This window comes from Rhipicephalus microplus, chromosome 3 (assembly GCF_043290135.1).
Source record: "Rhipicephalus microplus isolate Deutch F79 chromosome 3, USDA_Rmic, whole genome shotgun sequence".
Lineage (NCBI taxonomy): Eukaryota > Metazoa > Arthropoda > Arachnida > Ixodida > Ixodidae > Rhipicephalus > Rhipicephalus microplus.
The window spans coordinates 75,522,417-75,536,053 of NC_134702.1; positions in this window are offsets into that span (position 1 = coordinate 75,522,417).

A 13,637-nucleotide genomic window follows, 5' to 3' on the forward strand; every position below is an offset into this window, starting at 1 on the left:
CGCACATTGACAACAGCCAAATGTCTGTCGACACTATTCTTTCAAGTGCTCGAGAGAGGACGTTGTAACAGAAGACGACAAAACCACTGTTGAAATTCCTGCGCGACACGGATTTGAACAAGCGGCTGTAACAGCAATGTCACACACTACGAAAAACAAGACTGCACTATGACTGGGTGTGTGCACGTGTGCTCCATAATGTGCTGTGTTTATCTCTCTTCTCTCTCTCCTATCTGTCTTTCATATCATCCATTCTCTCCCATGCGCAGGGTAGCAAACCGCCTGCCTTTAGGCTCATTAAACTCCCTGCCGTTCTTTCCCTCATATTTTTCTGCCTTCCTTCCTTCATATTTTAACGCTACAGTGTCCAAAAATAGGTTGACACCGTGAGATTTGGCCCTACGGAGGCGACGTATAGGTAGAGTGCCAACAGGAATTAAACCCGTTGAATGTGCGTGGAACTCAAGTACTCTACCACAAAGCCACGCCAGGTCTCCATACTGTTTAAAAAAAATACAGTATTCAGACGTAATTTTGGTGAAACGTCTATTGTTGTTGCGATGCTGGCTATCTAAAATGTTAAACAATACATATGTGCCCCTATGAAACAGCTCTTAATGGGTTGACGTCAATTGTAGTTAAGAGCCATTCAGTGATGTCAATTTGTGCATCAGTGTCAAGCGCTACCATCCTAGCGCAAGCACAAGCGCTCTATATCAATTTACCTCTTCTGATGTGCCTAACAATTATGTTGCAGCTGATATTGTTACGCTTGTGTAAACAAGCAAGCAAATAAAACATACAAGTATTTCACATATATTTTATGCGTATAGCTTTGGTACACACTTTAGCGTCAATTTGTAATGTTCCACTGACTAAGACGCAGTCACCGTCTCTCCACAAGCGTAATTTCAGGACAAGCAAGGTAGATTCTCAATCAATTAGAACAAATTCCAGCATTAAAACACTAATGCGCCACGCTGCTCTCGTTTTTGTTCTTCGATAACGTAAAGTCTGGTCCACTGTTACAACGAACACGCAAGTGTGTGGCTAGTCGTCTGCAGAACGGTAACTGCTGACGAGATTTCGAAAAGCGGCGCATGCCTATTGGTTCATGAAGGTGGTGTGTGTGCTCCGCGTCGTCTGCTACACTTCTCAGCCCATGCACTCAGCGTGCGTTAGCGACTTGTGACCCTTCGCGCTTTTTTGTTTTCCATCTGAGAATCAACTGATACTAACTCGGCCTTCAGCTTTAATAATAATCCAATATTTCGTGGTCGCAAAGACTAGCCTAGAATTATCAGTAGATAAGACTTCATTAGTTTTCTTATCTGTTATTAAAAACAATTAGCTGCAGCTAGCAGTATGTGAAAAATGTGACGGCCTTAACGGTGAGACCTTGCGATAAACTGTGGAAAAAATTCATTCTGCTTGGTGGAGGTCCGACCAGCAGCAGGCGGAATGGCAACTGCATGAAGTGCACCGTGAAAATAAGGAAGTGCTTTTTAACGGTTTTATGCTCACAGGCGAAGAAGTAGCAGGCGAAGCTATAGGGGGCGCCGCTCTGGCGATTATATGCCCATGCGCATTGTTCAACAATATCGCCTCCAGTTAGCGCTGCATAGCACACCGGCCATGACCTTTCATATTCCCTCAAGCAATCGACCGTACCGTATTGTGCATCGTTCCCCAGATCGCGTTTATTGAGTGGTATCGGAATGGGGAATTTCATCTCCAGTTTATTAGCTTTCTCTAACAGCCCCCACGCACGCGCATCCCTGAGCCAGAGACGCGTTCTTGGCCTCAAACCTAACTATTACGCGAAAGGACTGCTTGCGTGAGGGAAAAAACTGTGGCGCGAAAGCACCCCTGCCGGCTAACAATGCATCCAGAATTTTAACTGTCAAAATGCTCGTTGACCGCATGCAGCTGATAGACGCCTTTCCGCTTTTACGCTTGTAGTGTTATTGCGGCCCTGCGACCACATGAACGAAAAAGTCAAATGGAATACGAAATGTCTGAGGTAAAAGCAAGTACCTTCTTAATGGTGATTGAACCGCCAAACCAACAGAAAAGGAAACACATCCTATTGCAACGTTTTATAAACTTTTTTTTTGCAGTTTGCAGTCTTTCAAGTATAAAATACTTCGTTTTTTATTACCTACTGTATACCCTCTTTGATGTAAAAAGGGTGCGCGTACGCTGTTACATTGTTTCACCGCGTTTCCTTTTTGACGCAAAGATATATATAAATATATATATATATATATATATATATATATATAAATATATATATATATATATATATATATATATATATATATATATATATATATATATATATATATATATATATATATAATATATATATTGTTTCGGTGGTGGCTAACAAAAGCAGAAAAGAAGCAGTGAGCGTGTCCAAGATGAAACTTTAACGAACCTATCAAGCAACAAGCAATACTCACTGTTACCGGATAGCAGCACACAGAACGTCAGCCATTGATAGTGTGCCAGTTGGCGAAACGCATCGACATTTATACATGTGCCGTAGAAGATTCCAGTGTTTTCCTTTCTGCTGCGTAAGGTCCCGAACTAACTATGGTGTTTGCGTCACACGTGTAATCTGCTCATGATTATCTAAATGTTTCCCATCCACTAAGGCGCGCTTTGTGTAGGTAGCTGTGAAACATGTAACATAAAATTATAGGGAAACGACCACTTGGGGCGTTCTCTCTATCTCGAAAATCATCCTCATATTTGTGGCAAAACCTGAAAGACTGCAAAAGTAGTATACGATAATTTAAAACAGTAACAAAGTGAAAAGTGCAATCCAGATGTTTTTTAACTTTAGTGTCGAAGGCCTTCAGGCACACAACATGGATTACTTCATGGTGAACGTGGCCTGTTGAGAGTTCATAATGCCGTATAGTATGGCCTCGTATAGTCTAGAGCACCGAGACATCGAAGCATCTTGCGTGGTTCAAAGTATTGCCGAACGATCTTTTCACTTAGTACACGTCGGCGTATCGGCGTCTACAGCCCAACAAAGTCGTCGAGCTAATATTCCACGAAGTGTCGTCTATGATTGAGGATCGTCGACTGATATTTTATGCATGGGTGGTCGAGCGTGTTGTAGGGTTTCTTCAGCGGGCTGCAGGTAGATGGTGACATTCGTATTTTATTCCATCGGTGAAGTTTAGAAGCATGGTGTTTGGAGTCTTTGCCGTTCTCCTTCCATAGACCAACTTGCAATGACGTCATGAGTGTCGTTTCTTGCACGGTGATTTTCTACGCAAATGTCAAGCACGGATGTATTGTGTCCTACTTCTTGTGTTTGACATCGACGTACACCGTTGGGATGTTGGCGATGGTCTTATTTTGGTGCTCGGGGAGGGAAGTTACCTGTGGGTGGTAGGTATATAGTGGTATGGCGATGGTTTATGTGGCTTAATGACAAGGTCGGCTTCAGTTACGTCACTGATAAAAGTGCTACCTCTACCTTCTTTGTTGAGAAGGACCTTTAGGTATCATGACGAAGCTCGATATTCTCATCTAAAAACTTGGCTGTTTTATGTGGCACCTCATGCCTTTGAGGGAGGTGCTTGTTTCAACGTAGCGGGAGATGTAGTGGACGGGTTGCCAGGGTGTTTAACTCCGAACTTGGGCCACAACCTTGCCCCTCCACTGGTATTTTTTTTTTCACCGTGGCATAGAAAGCTCAAGAGAGAGAGAGCGAGAAAAACAAATAAGATGAAAAGACTGGGAGCTCAACTGGTTTGAAGAACTGGTTAGCTACACTGTATAGGGGTAGCAAAATAACTGTTAGAAAGATAATATATTGTGATGTAACAGTAAAGGCAACCTTTATTAGGCCCGGAAGACACGACGAAGCGACCACGCCCAAGGCACAGAAATCAGACAAGCCAAATCCCCACAGCAGAAGAAGATGACGACCACTCATGATGATGAATATGTGTAAAGATAGATGATGTGCTTAATGAATGCCTACACTAACTCCCCCCCCCCCCCCCACGTGAAAGCGGTCATCCTGACCGCAGTTCTTGGTCGCATTTTAAAGCGAAGATGAACGCCGTATGAAAGGCTTCATGCGGGATACGTGGACTATTTCTGCTGCCCTGTAGCGGTGGTCCGTCGGAAGAAGAACGGGTGTCACGCGATAATTCACAGGAGACGTTTGCTCCAAGACAGTGTAGGGGCCAATAAAACGTAATTGAAACTTCTCGCACAGTCCGGGAGTGCGAATGGGTGTAAGAAGGAGGACTTCGTCGCCAGGGCTGTAAGACACGGCACGATGGGAGGCATCATATTCAAGCTTGCGATCCTGTTGCTTGGCTTCAGTGTTGACGCGAGCCAGCTGGCGGCAATGAAGTAGACGAGACACGTATTCTTCACTTGAAGATGAACATGGTTTGACAGGCGCAGAGAAGAACGAAACATCGAGGAAAGAAGAGGGGAAGCGACCGTGGACGAGGTAGAACGGCGAGTAACCGGTTGTGCGCTGTACAGAGGTATTATACGCAAAAGTGACAAATGGCAAAATGGTGTCCCAGTTTCTGTGGTCGGGTTCGATATACATCGCAATCATGTCTTACAGTGTACAATGGAAGCGCTCAGTCAGGCCGTTCGTCTGAGGATGGCAACTGGAGCTTGTTTTGTGTGTAGTGCCGGCTGCCTTGAGCACTTCTTCGACGAGTGCTGAAAGAAATACTCTTCCACGGTCGCTCAGGATTACACGAGGAGCTCCGTGTCGCAGGATTATTGCTCGAAGGATGAAGTCGGCCACTTCCGAAGCTGATGCAGAAGGCACGGGAGCTGTTTCGGCGTAGCGGGTCAGGTGGTCGACAGCTGTAACTATCCAACGATTGCTCGTGACAGTCATAGGAAGCGGACCATACTGGTCAATGCCAACTACCTCGAATGGTTGCAGGGGACATGGGAGCGGTTGTAATTGTCCACTTCGAGTTGATGTAGGTAGCTTGCGACGCTGACAAAGGGCGCATGAGGCAACGTACTTCGCGACACAGGTGGACAAGCCCGGCCAGTAGTAGTGACATCTTATGCGGTCATACGTTTTCTGGAAGCCCATGTGTCCAGCAGACATGTCGTCGTGATATGTCTTGAGGACTTGAGCCCGAAGAGAGCAAGGTAGAACGGGCACCCAGCGTTGACCATCAGGGTGGTAGATATGACGGTACAGGACGTGGTTGTTGAGCTTCAATTGCGTCAGCTGTCGGCGAAGACGGGCGTTAGGGGGCCGGCAAGTCCCGTCAAGACGGTCCATGATGCGGCGACAGTAAGGGTCAGCACGTTGGTGAGATAAGAACAAACCACACTCGCTTGGAGAAGTTGGGTCCAAAGTAGTTAATGACGAAACATGTAGGGAAGAGACGGCCGAAAGCTTCTCGTGTGCAGCAGTGGCGGGTTTGTTAAGCGGCTCCGAAGAGAGCGGGCAACGCGAAAGGGCGTCGGCGTCTTGATGCTTGTTTCCCGACTTGTATGTGATAGTGAAGTCGTATTCTTGTAAGCGAAGAATCCAGCGACCAAGGCGGCCGGACAAGTTCTTGATTGTCGAGAGCCAGCACAAGGCGTGATGGTCCGTAACCACAGTAAAGTGGCGGCCGTGGAGATAAGGTCGAAACTTATGTATCGACCATACGACCGCTAGGCACTCCTGTTCGGTGATGGTATAATTCTTTTCAGCAGGGGTCAGTGCACGGCTCGCGTATGCGACGACTTTCTCACGTGAAGATTTGTCTCGCTGTAGAAGAATTCCACCAATGCCTTGACCACTAGCGTCTGTATGCAGGAGCGTAGGCGCGGTTTCGTCGAAATGGCAGAGGACTGGTTCGGATGTGAGTGCACACTTCAGTTGGGCAAACGCCGTTTCACATTCAGGAGACCACACAAAGGCGACGCCTGATCCGAGCAACTTGTGCAATGGTGCAGCTATTGAGGCGAAGTCTCGAATGAATCGGCGAAAATAAGAAGCGAGGCCGAGGAAACTGCGCAAATCTTTGGCTTTTTCAGGACGCGGGAAGTGTTGGACAGCGGAAATCTTGTCAGGATCGGGACGAATACCGTCCTTGCTTACGATGTGGCCTAACACTTTGATCGTCTTGCTCGCAAAACAGCACTTCTTGGTGTTCAGCTGAAGGCCTGCGTTTGCAAGGCACGTAAGAACTTCGTCCAGTTATTGCAAGTGCTGAGGGAAGGTTGACGAGAAAATAACAATATCGTCTAAATAGCACAAGCAAGTCTTCCACTTCAAGCCTCGTAAAACTGTGTCGATCATCCGCTCGAATGTTGCTGGAGCATTGCAAAGGCTGAATGGCATGACGTTGAATTCATACAGCCCATCTGGTGTTGAAAACGCTGTCTTTTCTTTGTCATCCTCGTGCATGGGTATTTGCCAGTAACCTGAACGCAGGTCTAGGCTTGAAAAGTACTGAGCACCTTGCAGTGAATCCAAAGCATCGTCTATGCGCGGCATGGGGTAAACATCCTTGTGGGTAATCTTATAAAGTGCTCTGTAGTCCACGCAAAACCGCACGGAGCCATCTTTTTTTCTTACTAAAACAACAGGGGATGACCAAGGACTCGCGGAGGGACGTATAATGTTCCGTTGCAGCATATCGGCTACATTTTGTTCAATGATTTCACGCTCGGATGAAGAGACGCGATATGGTCGACGGCGTACGATGGAAGTGCCATCGGTCTGGATACGATGCCTAATAATGGACGTCTGTCCCATAGATGAGGAATGGGCATCAAACAATCTCCTATGCTTTTGTAGTAAGGCAAGCAACTCATCTGTCTGTGAAGAGGTCAGTTCTGGACTAATAGTCGCAGCAAGAACAGAAACGCTTGATGAACGTCCAATAGAAGGAAGGTCAGAACACGCTGGCATAAGGGAGACAACAGAGACAGGTTGAGATTCAGAAACGCAAGCCATTGTGGTGCCTTTAGGAATGAGAATTTTCTCAGAAGTCTGGTTTGTAGCGCAGAGAAGTCCGGAGCCATTGTGGAATCGCGTTAGACCTGAAACAAAGGCTATACCTCTTGCGAGACAGCATGCAGATGGTTGCACAAACACGTCACCAGAGTCGATCACATTAGAAGTGATGGCAACTATCCGCTGATGACCAGGTGGTAGCTCGGTCTCTTCAGCAGCGAGCAAGCGAACGGGCTTGTCATCCGCATACAGGGCATAGTCAGTTTCCATCATATGAACAACATTTTCTTTACAGCAAATGGAAGCGTTCGCCGTAGACAGAAAATCCCAGCCTAATATAATCTGGTGGGCACACGAATTCAGCACAGCAAATTGTACAAAATGAAGAATACCAGCGATGAAAACACGAGCGGTGCACATAGCGGCAGGTCTAATGGCGTCTCCTTGAGCAGCGTGCAGTGTAGGTCCATCATAAGGGGTGGTGACTTTTCGTAGACGTGAGCACAAAGAACGATCAATCACAGACAAAGAGGCACCAGTGTCTATTAAAGCGTCCACGTACACACCTTCTATTAAAACAGCTATCGTATTATATGGACGCACTGGAGGAATTTCTGTCTTTTCGTTCGATGCAGCTTTTCCTCCAAAAGCTGCAGAGGTTAGTTTTCCGGGCGTTGGTTGGTGAATTGCGAGACAGGTCGCAATGGAGACGTGAAACGGCGGAGGGGTGAGGGTGAGCGGCGTCTAGTAGAGTGGTAGGAACTGGTTGGCTCAGATGTCTCAGTTGGAGATGGTGAGAGGCGTAGCGGCGGATCATAAGGACGACGTTGGAAAGCGTACCAGCTTGTCCCATCATCCCGTCCGTAGGTGTCGAGTCCATGACGCTCGTCCTGCTGACGCTTCCGACAGACGCGTGCAATGTGGCCCCGATAGCCGCAGTAATAACAGATCGGACGATGCGGCCGACACGGTGGGTGAAAGGGCTGGCTAGTCACACTCGGAGTTAACGAAGCCAGCGGGACAGGCATCGAGTGTGCGGGCATCGGTTGTACCACGGGTGGTGAGCCAGCGAGGACTTGTGCGTACGTCGGTTGGAGTCGAGGTACTGGAGTGTCTACAAACGCTGGCCTGGTCATGGACGCCAACTCTTCTTTGATAACATCCCGCAAAACATTGTTGGAGGGGGGAGGTGGACTCGGTGTCATTGAGAGGCCGAAAGATTATAGCTCTTCCCGTATAAGCGCCCGGATCATGGCACGCAATGAGGCATCAGTCGTGGTAGTGTTTTCAGAGCTGTCCGGCGGTAACCGTTGGGATTCAAGTTCTTGCAGGCGTTGGCGCGTGGCAACAACGTCAGCGACCGTAGTCGGGTTCTGAATGACCAAGGCATTGAACGCGACCGTGCCTATCCCTTTCAGTAGATGACGAACTCTCTCTGATTCAGACATGGACGTGCTGAAACGGTGACAGAGAGCAAGCACATCCTCTATGTACGATGTGTAGGACTCACCGCATTGTTGCTTGCGAGAATCCAGTGTCTTCTTCGCGAGAGCTAAACGAACCGCCGGGGTGCCGAAAATTTGGCGAAGCTGTTGCTTAAAACGCGTCCAGTCCGTAATGTCCGTTTCATGATTGAAAAACCATGTTTTCGCTACGCCCGTGAGGTAGAAAGAAACACGGCGAAGCTTGGTAGGATCATCCCAGTTGTTAGTGGAACTCGCTCGATTGAACTGGTCCAACCAATCTTCCACATCTTCACCTCGAAGTCCGGCGAACGTGGGCGGCTCACGCTGGTGCGCGGTGATAATTCACGATGGATAGGCCGTGGTAGCCGGGGCCGTGGAGGTAGACGCAGAAGCGCCGGTTGGCTCGTCCTGAGGCATGTTACCAGACACCTGGTACAAACGACGACCTCAGCGCAGCTCCAGGAGGCAGATCGGGCTGGGAGAGGACGGAAGATCGTAGAGCACACTCCACCACTTGTGATGTAACAGTAAAGGCAACCTTTATTAGGCCCGGAAGACACGATGAAGCGACCACGCCCAAGGCACAGAACTCAGACAAGCCAAATCCCCACAGCAGAAGAAGATGACGACCACTCATGATGATGAATATGTGTAAAGGTAGATGATGTGCTTAATGAATGCCTACAATATTTACTATTACATCTACTGCATGAGGCGGTTGTACATCACCATCGGCGTCATCGTCATGGCATGTAGTGGTTACCTTGCATGTGCGTGCTCTGATGGCAGAAAGATGTGCGGCATAGAACGGGCTTGTTGCTTATTGTCATGAGCGTCATCGTCGTCGTTAGGAAGTATAGAGCGTACCTTGCATGTGTTTTGCCGTGAGGGCTGATGTGTGATCTGGAAGATGATGAGGATGATTAACCCGCAAGCATCGCTCATACCTACTCAGAGGGATTGACCGAGAATTGATTATATAGCTTTGTGTGACTTTTTCAGTAGTTATTATCCATACCCCCTCCCCTCACCCCAAAAACAACGTTACGTTAAATCGAAAGACTGCAATAATTGTTTTCACCTGCTCAGATCAGCCACTATATCGTTATTTTAGATAGAAATACACGCAAATAAAAAACTTCTCTTTTCGGGGCCAAGCTCTTTATGGTCGAGGCTTGACCGTTGGTGTGGGCGTTAGCGTCGGCGTTGTGTGCCGCAGTCACCGATGATGCTGACGATAACCATATTGCTGCGTCACAGTGAACAACAAGTGTGATCCAGAGCACATATTCCCTTTCTGCCATCAGGATACAGCACATGTGAGGTACCCACTACACGTCTCTGACTGTGATGATGCTGATGACCTTGGAGGTCCGACCAGGAGCAGGCGGAATGGCAACTGCATGAAGTGCACCGTGAAAATAAGGAAGTGCTTTTTAACGGTTTTATGCTCACAGGCGACTGATGATTAGGAACCTCGACTCGGTTGTGCAGTGGATGACGTCTCCATATGCTTTACGTTGCATTTCGTATGACTGGAAACAACCAACAACCACAAGGGGAACGTGCACAGAACTCGTCTTTGCCAAACGCAGGCTAGGTCTGACCACAAACCAGTAATAATGAAGGCAAATTGAAATTTACAGCTCAACACAACACTACTAGTTATTACCAGTACATACTGTGTGTAACTGTCGACTTCTCGGCGCTAAACTACGTGCGTAAGTGGTCAATGCCACAAGGTGTTTACGGTAACATGGAACAATTCGACTGCTTAGCCTACTTATCATCATTCACTTCGTGGATATGAAGGGACTTTTTATGTTAAATTATCGCTACAGCAGTAGTACTCACAGAAGTAAGAACTTAAAGTATCGTTAGTTTAGTTTCATGCAGCTTTATTCTCTGAAGAAGAGTTGCATAGAGCTGATATCGTCAGACCAGACTTTCGAGAATGAAGATTTAAAAGGGAAACGGGACATCACAGTCTTGTTACTATGACATTCAATTGTCTAGTAGAACATCACTGGATTTTCAACGGAAATTATCAATAACTTCATTCTATTCACGACGTTATTGATTCTACGGCATCTTCACTAATCAAAAATGTTTGGTGTTATCGCAGTTAATATGGCCACTTCAGGGAACACCCATCGCAGTGGACCATTCGAAGACCCTCGTGCTATAAAGTTGGTCTTTCGATTTATTTCTATTCCGCCATGGTCAAGTATCCATGGTTCGGTATCCACATTATTATTAGCTTCAGCTGTGGAGTGACTAAAATAGGGATCGTAGTTAGGGCCAATGATTTTGACAAAGCCGTAATCGACTTACATACTGACCGGCAGTCGGTAATCACTATTCTGCTGTGAGCGTTAAAAGATAGCTTGCACAGGACCAGAATAATCGTCGAGATTTTTGCTTCAAAAACAGGGTTTAAGTGTAGTAGTCATTCTGAAAAACACCAGCAAAGTGAATGGGAGCCTACGGTCATCATTTCTTCCAATACTGAAGCATCTGTGGCTATGATACTATTGATTTCTATGCGTGCAAGATAATCTTGAATATGGCTACCTAAGACCTTGTATGACTGGAGTTTGAGCTTAAGGGGGAGAATGTAATCGAAATGTATATTAAGATTCTGATTTTAAACACTTGTTGTAGGCAAGTCTGAAATTTTCAAGTTTACTTTGTCTGGTAGTTTATGATCAAAAATGATCTTAAGTGTATGAAACGATGGCTAATGGGCAATAAAAAATCAGTCTGAATCATTTATGAACGGATATTGAGATGGTCTTAGTGGCTAACTGTAAAATTTTGAAAAATGACTGAACTTCAAGGGTACGCAAACGACAAGGCAATGTAGGCATGCATACTTTCTCATACATAACCTGTTTAGTTACATGCCATAGGAGCCCGCGACACATTCTCAAGGTTTCTCACTCCAGCATAACAACAGGTTTAGGTTGGCAAGAAGGGCTACCCGCGAATACGCATCCAAATTTTATTATGGGTCGCATGTAAATTATGTATTTATTCAACAGTGTGTTCCTGCGTAGTCTAGATTGTCGGCTGCTTAGTCTGCGAAGAATGGCTACTGAACAGTGCTTTAGATGTATTTCTTTTTATGTAAGTGGCCCTCTATATATTCGCATCATAAAATATTCTCCAAATCTTTAAGTGACTCAGCCTGTGGAATGTGCTATTGTTTATAACGCAATGCAACTGAGATGGTATCCGCTAACTGAAATGCTAACACTCCGTTTATATTTAGATTTAAAGGTTGGTAAATTGTACCATGCCATATTTCGTATAAACTTAGATATCGTTGAGCTTTTAATGTGGAAAAAATATATGTGAGTGTCAGCCGCAAAAACGCTATACCATCGGCATAAAAAGACAATTACATTTCTTAGCCATTCGGCATGGAGCTCATTATCGTGTTAATATTATTGGTAAACATGGGATGCCCTTGGTGATTCCAATTGTGCGTTTGAAAGTCAAGGACGCACAGCCATTCTTAAAACAATAATGTTCTCTTGCCATCAATTCTCCAACCACGCAATTGTATATTTCGAAAAATCGTGGCTCTGTAAGATGTTCCATAGGACTGAATATAACACTCTCATATCCTTCAATTTCGTCTAATGTCTCTATAGCAGCGTGGTTTCTTCTTTTCTGGGCAAGTTCAATGAAGCTTTCTAAGTCCGTGTGTCCACGCCATATTGAACAATCCAATCTAAACCGAATTCGATTTCAGTTCAACAATAAATTTGCCTCCATTGAGTTTTTTTTTTATTTTGTGGAGTACCCTCCCCATGAGCCTAACTGTATTAAAAGTAGAAGAAATTGGTCGTATGTTTTCTCTGTTAGTTCCTCGTGGTTCCCTATTTTTTTTTTTGCACTGATTTTGAAGGATTGGATCCGCATTTTTGTATTGGAATTATTCTAGCTGATTCGCACTCATACAGAACCTAGGCATGATTGAACGTATAGTTTACAGTATTCAGGAAGTTAGATGTTCGTAAATTGAATATTATTTTTATGACAGCCGCTTTAAATCCATCCGGACCTGAAGCTGACGAAGGCAAGTCTTGTAAGTTAAGTAAATTCAATCTTTAACGCTGCTTTTCGTAAAGCGTACGTCTTGGTGATGTAAATTCGCACTCCAGGCTTTTAGCTACGTTTTCTGAAGTTTCTTCATTTCTTCTAAAGACAAAATTCCACATTCTATAATAGTTGCAAATGGCAGAATCTTACGTGCTGTCATGAATTTCGGGATATTTTTTTCCCTAGGAGATGAAGTTGTAGGGTTTGTATCATATTCCTCTTTAGCTAAAGAAAATGTGCTTTAAAAGTTTCAGTGTTAGCCTGTGATAGGATCAGTTTTGAGACCACTGGTTATATATACGTTTTTCACAAGCTGCTTTTCTTCAGTGGAAATCTCGAGCACATTCGGAATATCACCACGGGCTTTGGGTAGTGCTTTTTGCAGGTTCAACGAAAAGTTCTGCTTTTTGGTGCGTTCTTTTGACCAGTACACTTAGTCTGATGGCTCTAGTATCTTCTTGCTTTTCCCAATGAATGTCCAAAGCAGGTTCAAGCATTTTTAAAATTCACTTTGATTATTTGATACTCGAGTCTAAATGTCTATGACGGCGTTATTAAGCATACAATCTCAAAAATTATAGGCAAGTGGTCCCTGTTTACGGCGTTATCCAACAAGAATGGTCGGAAACACCCCTGCTGTTCATCGCTTTTAACATCATCGTCATCGCCAGTGGCGGCTGTGGCGCACAACGCCAACGCCAATGAACAAGCCTCGACTTTAAGGAGCTTTTCCCCCATAAATTCTGCCTGTGTCCCGGGCAGTCTGGTTACAATGATTCATTTGTTGCCGCAATCAGACGTTTGGAACGGCTCTTGGAGGTGCATCGCGCTCTGCTCGAGTGGTGACTGAGAAGGCTCGGTCGGCTGAAAAAAGCCCCTCGGTCTCGTGGGTGATGTGTGGCTGCATTCGGTCTCGGCACCTCCATACACCGTGAGGGATATCAGCGGAAAGGCGTGGCCAGTAGTGTTTTTCTGCTGTGTTCTGCCGTCGGATGATTGAGCAAGGAACTAGGAGGAGATACTTGGTTTCAAATCGTGAGCAGTTCTTATGAAGAACGTCATTTCGCAAGAAAAACGACGCCAATGGC